This window comes from Lithobates pipiens, unplaced genomic scaffold (genome assembly GCF_037356315.1).
Source record: "Lithobates pipiens isolate NorthernLeopardFrog02 unplaced genomic scaffold, aLitPip1_a1.2 Scaffold_23, whole genome shotgun sequence".
In the NCBI taxonomy this organism is placed as follows: Eukaryota; Metazoa; Chordata; class Amphibia; order Anura; family Ranidae; genus Lithobates; species Lithobates pipiens.
This window is the reverse complement of record NW_027507785.1, coordinates 141,125,169-141,137,449: the sequence shown is the minus strand read 5'-3', so window position 1 is coordinate 141,137,449 and position 12,281 is coordinate 141,125,169. Positions and strand designations below refer to the sequence as shown.

Sequence of the window (12,281 nt, the reverse complement as noted above, 5' to 3'; positions counted from 1 at the left end):
TAAAATTCCTAAACTTACCACATTTTATGCCTTCCAAAACATCTAAACAAAAACATCCAAACGAAAACATTTAAAAAGGCCCTATTGACCTCCACAGGTTTGAACTCGCTTTTAGAATTGAGATTTGTGAACCTATTCTCTCCACCCATACTGTTGTTACTATTCAACACAGGGGGATATATTTAAATAATATTTTTTCAGTTAGTTTCCGAACAAACTTAATCTCGCTGGGTCCTCAGTTGGTATTAGACGTGAGGTGGGTGATAATGAGAAATGGAGTGTTGAGGAGGTTTGGCAGAGAGTGGGAGTAGATAGGCCAAAGGAAGCAACATGGAAAAATACATATGGTGAAAGAAAGAGCTATGGGTTTAAAAAACAGCCAGAGGTTTGTGCAAGATGAAGAACGAAGGTCAAGTGGGAGGTGGACAAATGGTTGCAGAGGGGTTCATGGGGAAGATGGAATAGGAGAATTGATGATGTGGAAGGGAAAATGTAGGGCAGCAGGTATCAACCACTACAAAATAGGATAGATGATGATGCTAGACACTATAACCAACTGGGCTATTTTTTTTAGGAGAAGGAAAGTGCCAAGGATACCCACCATGGAGGAATTATCACGAACAACAGATATATAGATGGAGATAAATGTTGACACTACTAATAAAATTAGATCCAAGAGGAAACAGAGGACCAAGGCAGGGGAAAATAAACAAGCATTTAAAGCGGAGCTCCACCCAAAAAATGGAACTTCCACTTTAAGCGCAGGCAACCCCTAACATGCCATATTTTGCATGTCATTTTTTGGGGGAAGGAGCGGGTACCCTGTTTTTACAGGCACCCAGCTCCCACTTCTTCCTCTGGTTCAGCAGCGCCGGAAGAAAGATCACCTCTCCCCCCTCTACCCCTGCAATCTTCTGGGACACATCACAGGTTCCAGAAGAATGCTTGGCCATTCACAGCATGTGGCTCGTGCAGTGCACCCCTGGCTGTGAAGCCACAGCTGGGCACCCACAGTTAAAATGCAGGCGCCTTGGAGAGGAGGGGGGGAGGAGCGAGGCATCCTGCACCCACATCGCTGGATCATGGGACATGTGAGTGTCTACACTTTTTGTGGCTGCTGACTTTTAAATGGGTGGAACTCTGCTTTAAGGGAACCGGTGGACTTCACTCCAGAGGAAACCAGGACTAGACAGGTTAGAAGTAACATTTTTTGAGTAAAAGGGCTCTAACAAAAGAGGAGACAGGTTTTACAAAAGGGATTTTAATTTGCCCTCACCAAACCCCTGAATAAATTTGAAGCCTTTATTGGGATTAATACGTTTGTTCAGAAAAAAAATATTATTTAAAAAATCCCCCTTTGTTGAATGATGTGGTAAATTGAGACATTATAACTTGACCCGTACAGGAGAGTGAGGCCCTTCAGAAGCTTCAGAAAGACAAAGACATTGTTATTAAACCAGCCTATAAGGGGGGGATTGTTATTATGGACCGAGACAAATATGAGGGAGAAATTCAGTGTCAACTAGCAGATACAGATGTGAAACTGAGGGGAGACCCCAAGATATCAATTATATGCAAGGTCAGAAAGCTCATAATAAAAGGATATAACCAGTGGTGACCCATCCATAGGCGCCCCCCCCCCCCCCCCCACAGCTGGTCACAAAAAAAGTCCCTTTAAAAAAAAAGTACCTTAAGTGCACTGTGTACTGTGTTCAGGCGTCGGACACAGTGCACTATGGAAGCATCATGCCAATGCAATCCCGTGATTGCAGGTAAGACGCTTAATTTGCAGGGTTTTGTGAGGCTTTGAGGTGCACTGCACAGCGCCTCTATGCTCTCATTGGTCATTCTCCTTCATATCTTTCTGTGGATTGGCACCGCCGTAGGACATGGGCGGTGCTTTCCCTGAGCAGCGACGTCACTTTTGGTTTCTGTGCCAGCATAGAAATTGACTCCCTGATCGTGAATGAATGAAGGAAGCATTGAGCAAGGTACTGTGATCTGAGCAATGAGTGTGTTACCCTGTCAGTGTCTGTCCATTGTCCACTATACAGCAGCACCTTGTACTGTGAACTGTGACCGGACTGCAGGTGGAGGGAGGGAGGGGGAGGGTGACCTGCTTTTTCTGTGCCCCGGGAATCAACCTTCAGTCATTCACCTGACAATGTGCTCATTACAGATCATCTCCTGACTGTATACCACAAGAGGGGTCCCAGTACAGTGTCCTGCTACAGCCATGGTTTACAGACAGTATATCCCCACCTTAACCAGATCTATCTATCTCTATCTATCTGTTTGTATATATCTATCTGTCTGTATATATCTATCTGTATCTGTCTGTATACATTTGTCTGTATATATTTATATGTATATATCTATCTATCCCTATATATCTATCTATCTATCTGTCTGTATATATGTATCTTTCTGTATATATCTATCTGTATCTGTCTGTATATATCTGTCTGTATATATCTGTCTGTCTGTATAAACAGTATCTCACAAAAGTGAGTACAACCCTCACATTTTTGTAAATACCTTATTATATTTTTTCATGTAACAACACTGAAGAAATTACACATTGCTACAATGTAAAGTAGTGAGTGTACAGCCTGTATAAAAGTGTAAATTTGCTGTCCCCTCAAAATAACTCAACATACAGCCATTAAATGTCTAAACCGATGGCAACAAAAGTGAGTACACCCCGGAGGGAAAATGTCCAAATTGGACCCAAAGTGTTAATATTTTGTGTGGCCACCATTATTTTCCAGCACTGCCTTAACCCTCTTTGGCATGGAGTTCACTAGAGCTTCACAGGTTGCCACTGGAGTCCTCTTCCACTCCTCCGTAATGACATCATGAAGCTGGTGAATGTTAGAGACCTTGCGCTCCTCCACCATCCATTTTAGGATGCCCCACAGATGCTCATTTAGCAGCGGGCTCCTGAAAAGCACGCGCTATGCGTTTTTAAAAGTTAAACTTTACCTAAACTGCAGTTTGGTTTGGGTTTATTTGTCTAAATTGGACTTCTGCTTCAGTCTGACCGGACTGTGAGATGTTCAGCCTGGTCACAGGGGGCACTGTCTCTTCTGGCAGGCGTGGAACTATAGTCTTGTCAGGTGCTTAAATTACTCTTTCAGAGCCAGATCAGTGGGAGTGGCCCTCTCGCTGTGGCCTCTGGGAGAGGGTATTTAAGATGCGGATGTCACGTGGTTCGGGGGGTTCAGGGGTTCAGTTAAGTATGAAGTGCTGATTACATGGTCCTGGTCAGCCCACAGGAAGGCTATGGCCTGGGGCGCGGATCCACCCGACTTTAATGTCTCGGGCCGGCTAGCCCGAGGCAAGGAAACTAAAGGAGGATTCTGAGGTGGTTGGGTGCCGTCTCCGGTTTGGGAGAGACCCAGTGTACTTCGAGCATTCCAGGGGAGGACTCTTTAGAAGAACACCACGTACGGGTTGGTTTTCTTAACAAGAGCAAGGAAGGTCTAAAGTAACCGAGAGATCCTGGTCTTGTGGATATCACCAAGCAGGCTGAAAGATCCAGGTATCCTACAAATGTTCTAAAGCTTAGTTTCCCTATATGTTCTGCAACAACGTCTGTGACAAAGACTTTGTTCCTGAGTAAGCACCTTGTTGGCTGCTAGGCCTTGTGAGAGAGGGACTGTCCAACCTGAGTGTTGGTGCTACACTCAATAGGGTTTAGGTTTGGAGACATGCTTAGTCAGTCCATCACCTTTACCCTCAGATTATTTATCGTGTTGGAATACTGCCCAGTGGCCCAGTCTCCGAAGGGAGGGGACCATGCTCTGCTTCAGTATGTCACAGTACATGTTGGCATTCATCTTTATATTCATTCATGGTTCCCTCAATGAACTGTAGCTCCCCTGTGGCAGCAGCACTCATGCAGCCCCAGACCCTGACACTCCCACCACCATACTTGACTGTAGACAAGACACACTTGTCTTTGTACTCCTCACCTGGTTGCCACCACACATGCTTGACACCATCTGAACCAAATAAGTTTATCTTGGTTTCATCAGACCACAGAATATGGTTCCAGTAATCCATTTCCTAAGTCTGCTTGTCTTCAAACTGTTTGCAGGCTTTCTTGTGCATCATCTTTAGAAGAGGATTCCTTCTGGGATAACATTGCAGACCAATTTGATGCATTTATTTATCCATCTATCTATATCTATCTGTATCTATCGATCTGTCTGGAGCACCAGCCATCACTGGATAAAACGATAGAGTGATTAGTAAAAAAAGAAAAGGAATATATGGATATTAAGCATCCTAGCACAGCCTTAACCACTTAACAACCGACCCATAGTCGATTAATAGCTACAGGGCAGTTGTTTATCTCTGAGAGGCCGTTAATTAACGGCCTCCCAGAATTCTGCTCTTGCACGCCCCCCTCGAGAGCATCCGTGACCGCCAGGTCCACAGGACCCGGCGCATCACGGATCACCGACAGAGTGAACACTTGTAAACAAACCGGCATCATAACATGACGCCGGTTCCTCCCTCCCCTCTCAGCGGAGGGGGAAGAGATCGGTGTCAGCAGCGCTGTGGGCTGCATCTGCAGTGCCCACATCGCTGCTCATCGAAATTTAACCTCTCAATACCCTGGCAATACTCTGCAATACCCCGCCATACCCCGCCAATACCCCGCAATACTCTGCCAATACCCCGCAATACTCTGCCAATACCCCGCAATACTCTGCCAATACCCCGCAATACTCTGCCAATACCCCGCAATACTCTGCCAATACCCCGCAATACTCTGCCATACCCAATACCCCGCAATACTCTGCAATACCCTGCCATACTCGGAGATACCCTGCAATACCCAGCCATAGACGCCCCCCTCTGGTGCTTCTACCGACTTGCCAATACGATCAAAGCCAGAATCTTTTTTTTTTTTTCAGGCTTCCCAGCCTAGAGGTGAGATGTGGGGTCTTATTGACCCCATATCTCACTGTAAAGAGGACCTGTCATGCCATATTCCTATTACAAGGGATGTTTTCATTCCTTGCAATAGGAATAAAAGTGATCAAAAAATTTATTTTTGGGGGAAAAAAATGTCAAACTAAAATAAAGTAAAATGAACAATAAAAAAAATATATATATATATTTAAAGCGCCCCTGTCCTCATGTGCTCGCATGCAGAAGCGAACGCATACGTAAGTCCCGCCAACATATGAAAACGGTGTTCAAACCACACATGTGAGGTATTGCCGTGAACGTTAGAGCGAGAGCAATAATTCTAGCCCTAGACCTCCTCTATAACTCAAAACATGTAACCAGTAAAAAAATTTAAAGCATCACCTGTGGGGATTTTTAAGTAGCGACGTTTGGCGCCATTCCACGAGCATGTGCAATTTTGAAGAGTGACATGTTGGGTATCTATTTACTCAGCATAACTTCATCTTCCACATTATGCAAAAATTGGGCTAACTTGTACTGTTTTTTTTTTAAGCACAAAACTGTTTTTTTTCTCAAAAAACACATTCTAAAAATTGCTGCGCAAATACCATGTGAGATAAAAATTTGCAATGACCACCATTGTATTCTCTAGGGTCTTTGCTAAAAAAAAACATATATAATGTTTTGGGGGTCTATGTAATTTTCTAGCAAATACATGATGATTTTTTACATGTAGGAGAGAAATGTCAGAATTGGCCTGGGTGCTCCAGAACGCCTGATGGTGCTCCCTGCATGTTGGGCCTCTGTATGTGGCCACGCTGTGTAAAAATCTCACACATGTAGTATCACCGTACTCGGGAGTAATAGCAAAATGTGTTTTGGAGTGTGTGAGAAATAAACTGATAATATAACAATTTTGTGAAAAAAAAAAGAAAAAAAAATCTTGATTTTGCAAAGAATTGTGGGAAAAAATGACAATTTCAAAATCTCATCATGCCTCTTACTAAATACCTTGGAATGTCTTATTTCCAAAAAGGTGTTATTTGGGGGGTATTTGTACTTTTACGGCATGTTAGGGTCTCAAGAATTAAAATAGGCCTTCAGTACTTCAATTGTGATACATTTTCAGATATTGGCACCATAGCTTGTGCACTCTATTTTCACAAAGACCAAATAATATCCACCAATTTGTACTTATTTTTACCAAAGATATTTAGTAGTTAAAATTTTGCCCAAAATGTATGAAGAAAAATTACTAATCTGCTAAATTTTATAACAGAAATGAAGAAAAATTCATTTTTTACAAAATTATGTAAAAAATGAATTTTTCTTTGTTTCTGTTATAACATTTAGCAAATTAGTAATTTTTCTTCATATATTTTGGCCAAAATTTATACCACTACATATCTTTGGGAAAAATAACCCAAATCGTTGTATATTATTTGGTCTTTGTGAAGGTTATAGAGTCCACAAGCTATGGTGCCAATCTCTGAAAATTGATCACACCTGAAGTACTGATGGCCTATCTCATTTCTTGAGACCCTAACAAGCCAGGAAAGTACAAATACCCCCCAAAATGACCCCTTTTTGCAAAGTAGACATTCCAAGGTATTTAGTAAGAGGTATGGTGAGTTTTATGAAGTTGTCATTTTTTTCCAACAATTCTATTAAACGCAGTTTTCCACTCGTCACCCTCCTTAATGCGCATGAGATTGTACCTGAGAGGTCAAGCTTTGTAAAAACCGTTGCTCCCTTGAGGCAGTCAAATAACTCCGTAATCAATGGAATTGGGTAGACATGCTTAATCGTGACACGATTGAGACCCCCTATAACAGTGATGGCGAACCTATGGCACGCGTGTCACAGCTGGCACGCAGAGCCATCTCTGTGGGCACGTGAGAGGGTCCTGGTCCACGGTGGGGAGAACATGGCAGCAAACAGCGGCGAGGTGCAGGAAATTAACTGCTCGAGTGAGTGGGTGTCTCCACAGCCTCCACGCGGAAGGCTACAGACCTAAGAGCACGCGAGGGAGAGAAGCAAGCAGCGGCGAGGTGCTGGAAACTGTCTGCATGAGTGAGTGGGCGGCCCCACATTCTCCGCATGGTAGGCTACAGGCCTGACAGCACGCACAGGAGGGAGAGATGAGCTTCACTGCTTCATTGTATGGCTGAAGAGGGGTGCAGCATCCCTGGCGCCTTCCGGAGCTTGGACTCCTCAAACCTCCTTCAACAGTGAGGCCGCTGGATGGAACAGGGATGGAGACAGGTACCGGGCACAATTATACACTGAATACCTACAGACAAAGACTGGGACAGGGAGGCAGAGCAGGGATTGCAGATAAGGACAGAGCTAGAGGTCTCCCTTTCTCTCAGCTCTCCTCTTTTTCAGCCCCTGTGTCCCCCTCTTTCTGCTCCCCCTCTCTGTGCCTCCATCTCTCTGTGTCCCTTCTCTCTCTCTCTGCCCCCCTCTCTCTCTCTGTCCCCCCCCTGTGTGTGTGTGTCTCTCTCTCTCTGTGTCCCCTTTCTCTGTTTCTCTGTGCCCTCCCCTTTATCTCTGTCCCATATCGCTCTCTTTGCCCCATCTCTCTCAGCATCTCTCACACTCCTCCCCCTCTGTGTGACCCCATCTCTCTGTCCCCCCTCTCTCTCTGCCCCCCGTGTGTCCCCCCTCTGTGTGTGTGTCCCCTATCTATCTATCTGTCCCCCCTTACTCTGTCACCTTTCTCTCTCTCTGTCCCCTCTCTCTCTTTCACTGTGCCCTCCCCTTTATGTCTGTCCCATATCTCTCTCTCTGTCCCATCTCTCTCTCTCTGCCCCTCTCTCTGCCCCATCTCTCACACCTCTCCCCCTCTGTACCCCCTCTCTCTCTGCCCCCCGTGTGTCCCCCTCTGTGTGTGTGTCCCCTATCTGTATCTATCTGTCCCCCCCTCACTCTGTCACCTTTCTCTCTCTATGTGTCCTCTCTCTCTCACAGCCCCCTATCTCTCTCTATCTCACAAACCCCTATCTCACAACCCCCCTCTCTCTTACACACACCCCCATCTCTCTCACACACCCCCTCTCTTTTGCTCAGCACCCCTCTCGTGCGAATTGCCGTGTTGGCACTTTACAACACAAAACCAACTTATTTATTTCAGTTTGGGCACTCAGACTCAAAAAGGTTCACCATCACTGCCCTATAATCTATACAAGGTCTCAGTTCACCGCTCTTCTTTTTCACAAAGAAGAAACCAGCACCAGCAGGAGATGAGGACTTGCGGATGAAACCTCGAGAAAGTGCATCAGCAACATACTCCTCCATGGCCTTATCCTCCAAGACCGACAAAAGATAAACCCAGCCACGAGGAGGTATGTCACCAGGTTGAAGGTCAATTGCGCAATCATAAGGCCGGTGTAGAGGCAAACTACCAGCTTGACCTTTATCAAAGACATCGCTAAAATCACGGTACACCTTCGGCAAGGAGGGGAGTGAAGCGGTGCACAGGACCTTGGATACCTTCAGGAAGCATGTCTCACTGCATTGTGGTGACCAGGAGACCTGTGGTGACCTCAGCATGGAGGCAATCAAAAGAGGGGTTGTGCCTCTGTAACCAAGGATAACCAATAACCAGCGGAAATCTGGGTGAGGAAATAACTTGGAATTGGATTATCTCATGGTGAAGAGCCCCTACGGCCATGGACAACGGAACCATCTCATGAGTCACATGGGCAAGCTATAAAGGTCTCCCGTCAAGAGCCTCAATGGCAAGTGGAGTGTCACTCAGCTGCAGCGAAATCGAGTGCTGCAAAACAAATGCAGCATCAATGAACAAGCCTGCAGCACCAGAGTTGATTAGAGCCTGTATCTCGATGGATGACTCAGCCCAAGAAAGGGTGACCAAAACCAGGGACTTATCTTTCTGGATAACTGGGGACAAAACAACGCCACCTAAGGTCTGTCCATGACAGGACCTCAAGGTTCGGGCGTTCCCTGGACAGGTAGGACAAGACTTCAAAAAGTGACCTGCCTGGCCACAATAAAGGCACAATCTCTCCCTCCTCCTAAAGGCTCTCCCATCCGCAGAGATACGTGTGAAGCCCAGGTGCATGGGTTCTTCTTCACTGACCAACTCGGTACCAGGAGGCATGGGAGGTGGGGGAGCCATGGGTGGGACTACAAAGCTCAGAGGCAAACGTACAGGAGGCTTCCGCAAGCGCTCCGTAAGAGAAAGTCTCTCTCTGAGTCTGGAGTCAGAGTATGGCAAACGAGATCAAGCTCTCCAGCACAATGGGTATGTCTCGGGCTGCTATCTCATCCTTGATGGAATCGAGAACCATGAGAAAAAGCAGCCACGAGGGCCTCATTGTTCCAAGCAACCTCTGCTGCCAGAGTACGGAATTCAATGGCGTAGTCGGCAACAGTTCTCATACTCTGTTTAATGGACATGAGGCACTTGGCAACAGAAGCGGAGCATGCGGAAACGTCCAAAACCCTTTTAAAGGAGGCCACAAACTGAGGGTAACTCAAGACAACAGGTTTTTGCGTCTCCCATAGAGGGTTAGCCCAGGCCAAGGCTCTCTCAGAAAGCAAAGATATCACGAAACCTACTTTGCTTCTGTCCGTGGGAAACACCTGGGGCAGCATTTCGAAGTATATCTCAACCTGATTGAGAAACCCTCTGCATTGAACTGGATCGCCCCCAAATAGCTGGGGAAGCGGAGCAGAACCAGACATACCTCTTACAGAGGTAATACTCGAGGCGGGTGCCTGCACAGAGACTGGCGCAGCAGCAGGGACTGCCTGCGACTCAGGTTGTACCGGAGCAGCCACCGTGGGGGATTCCAGGTGAGCCGTGCGATTCAGGAGCGTTTGTAACGCCAAGGCAAACTGATCCATGTGGTGATCTTGCTCATCCAATCTGGAAAAAATATTACCAACAAGTGGCTTGACTGTATCTCCTGAATTCATGGCCTTCGCATACTGTCAGAAACCATGAAACAAAAGAATTCAATACACCCAATGTAACACTGCGCAATTCCAAATGAGTTAAAACAGCAGCCAACACGCTAAAACAAGGCTATTTTTAGCCAAAAATGTGCAAAATATAAAGTGCAGCGCTAAATGTGCATTGACAAAAATGTGACAAATCATCATATACAAAAAAAGGAAAAAATGGAAAAAAATTATGTATATGTAAAAGAGAGTATGTGAGAAACCCTCTATAACATTAACCACTTACAGACCGGACCATTTTGCTGGTCAAAGACCAGACCACTTTTTGCGATTTGGCACTGCGTCGCTTTAACTGACAATTGCGCGGTATTGCGACGTGGCTCCCAAACAAAATTGACGTCCTTTTTTTCCCACAAATAGAGCTTTCTTTTGGTGGTATTTGATCACCCCTGCGGTTTTTATTTTTTGCGCTATAACCAAAAATAGAGCGACAATTTTGAAAAAAAACACATTATTTTTTACTTTTTGTCATAATAAATATCCCCCAAAAATATATATATAAAAAAAAAAATTTCCCTCAGTTTAGGCCGATACGTATTCTTCTACATATTTTTGGTAAAAAAAAAAAAAAAAAAAAAAAAAAAAAAAAATCGCAATAAGCGATTGATTGGTTTGTGCAAAAGTTATAGCGTTTACAAAATAGGGATAGTTTTATGGCATTTTTATTAATAATTTTTTATTATTTTTTCTTTTACTAGTAATGGCGGCGATCAGTGATTTTTATTGTGACTGCGACATTGCGGCGGACACATCGGACATTTTTGACACATTTTTGGGATCATTGTCGGTTATACAGCAATCACTGCTATATAAATGCAGTGATTCCTGTGTAAATGACACTGGCAGTGAAGGGGTTAACCAGTGGGTGGCAGTGTGGGGGTTAAGTGTTCCTAGGGATGTGTTACTGTGTGGGGGCTGGGCTTTCATTTAGTGAACACTGATCTCTGCTCCAATCACATGGAGCAGAGATCAGCGTCACTAGTTGCTAGGCAGAACGGGGAGATGCTGTTTACACGGCATTTCCTCCATTCAGCCGTCCCGTGAGACGATCGCGGGTATGTCTGTGGCGATCGAGTCCGCGGGACCCGCGACCGGACTCACGGGGGTCCGGACCGGCACGCTCGCGATGGCAGGGCGGCATTGAAGATTGGATGTACCTGTACGCCAATATGCCTGCCCGTGCCATTCTGCTGACGTACATCGGCGTGCGTCGGTCGGGAACTGGTTAAATACACCCAAGCATTTATACAAACATTGACTTATTGTAAAAATAATCCATGAAGTGATTAAATATAGTCCATATCACAAATCCGTTGTGCATGGAATGAAGTCCCAAAAAGAACTAAGAATAATCTGAGGAACTTCCAAAAAAAGGTGCATCCAACAAATTCACCGCTGTGCTGATACCGTCACCATAAAGAATGCAGGCTTACCAGACATTAATGACCCAATTAAACATATGTTCAAGGGGTCACAAATCGCTTATTGCTCCAGGTTCTGGGGCACTGGCTTGGAAATCTCCGATCTACTGGGTCTCACTACGGAAGTAGTCCTTTCTCCAATGCTTGAGCATGTGTGGTTACAATATTTGAAGAGACATCTCCGACATCAACCAAAATTAGCATGTAATGGAAGGATAAAGCCAAAATAGCATAATACCGTTTAAAATAAAAATAAAGTAATGAATTTACATTTAAGTAGTCATTAAGAAGCATATCAATAAAAAGTAGGCAGTGGTAGAGTCTTCCCGACGCGTTTTGTCCACTAGGACATCATCTGGGGTATACTGCTACCACTGCTGTACTGCCTTATATAGGGTACATACCATAATACAATCAGAATCCACCCCTCTGTGTCACAGGTGTTCACTTCCAGTTTGTAAAAGATGGCCGCTGGGCGTGCATTCCACGCCTCTATTCCATATAATGGTGATGCGTTCCACCTGTATTTCCCCACTAATCTGTTGCCTGTGCACTATATAACTAATTATCAGCCCATTATGAAAACCCACAGTATCAAAATGATGATGATATTATAGAGTATTGAATAAATGTAATGAATTTTAAGTCTAACTGTCTGGCAAAATATCGAATGTTGGTGGTTATATTACTTCCGGGATAGCGCCAGTACATAATATTGCTCGGGGGGCGGTGCCGTAATCCTCGAGACGTCACCTCAGGAGCTCCGCTGTGTATATGGATACTCCCGGAGACGCCCAAACAAAACAAACAACATCACATCCGGGGCCTCGCAGGTGAGCACCAATAGAAACAAGTAGTGTGCTCCAAGCCTCGATTTGGACATGGACTGAAATAGTATGAGCGATAACAGACATCACTTCCGGAAGCACGAGAAAGAGGCTT

At 45.0% G+C, this 12,281-nt stretch overlaps 1 protein-coding gene across 1 annotated transcript in view; it reads left to right on the top strand.

The window, feature by feature from the left end:
• The window catches only part of FAM83F (family with sequence similarity 83 member F), a 450,556-nt gene that overhangs the window by 419,760 nt on the left and 18,515 nt on the right, over positions 1-12,281 (top strand). The gene's annotated exons all lie outside the window — the stretch shown is intronic.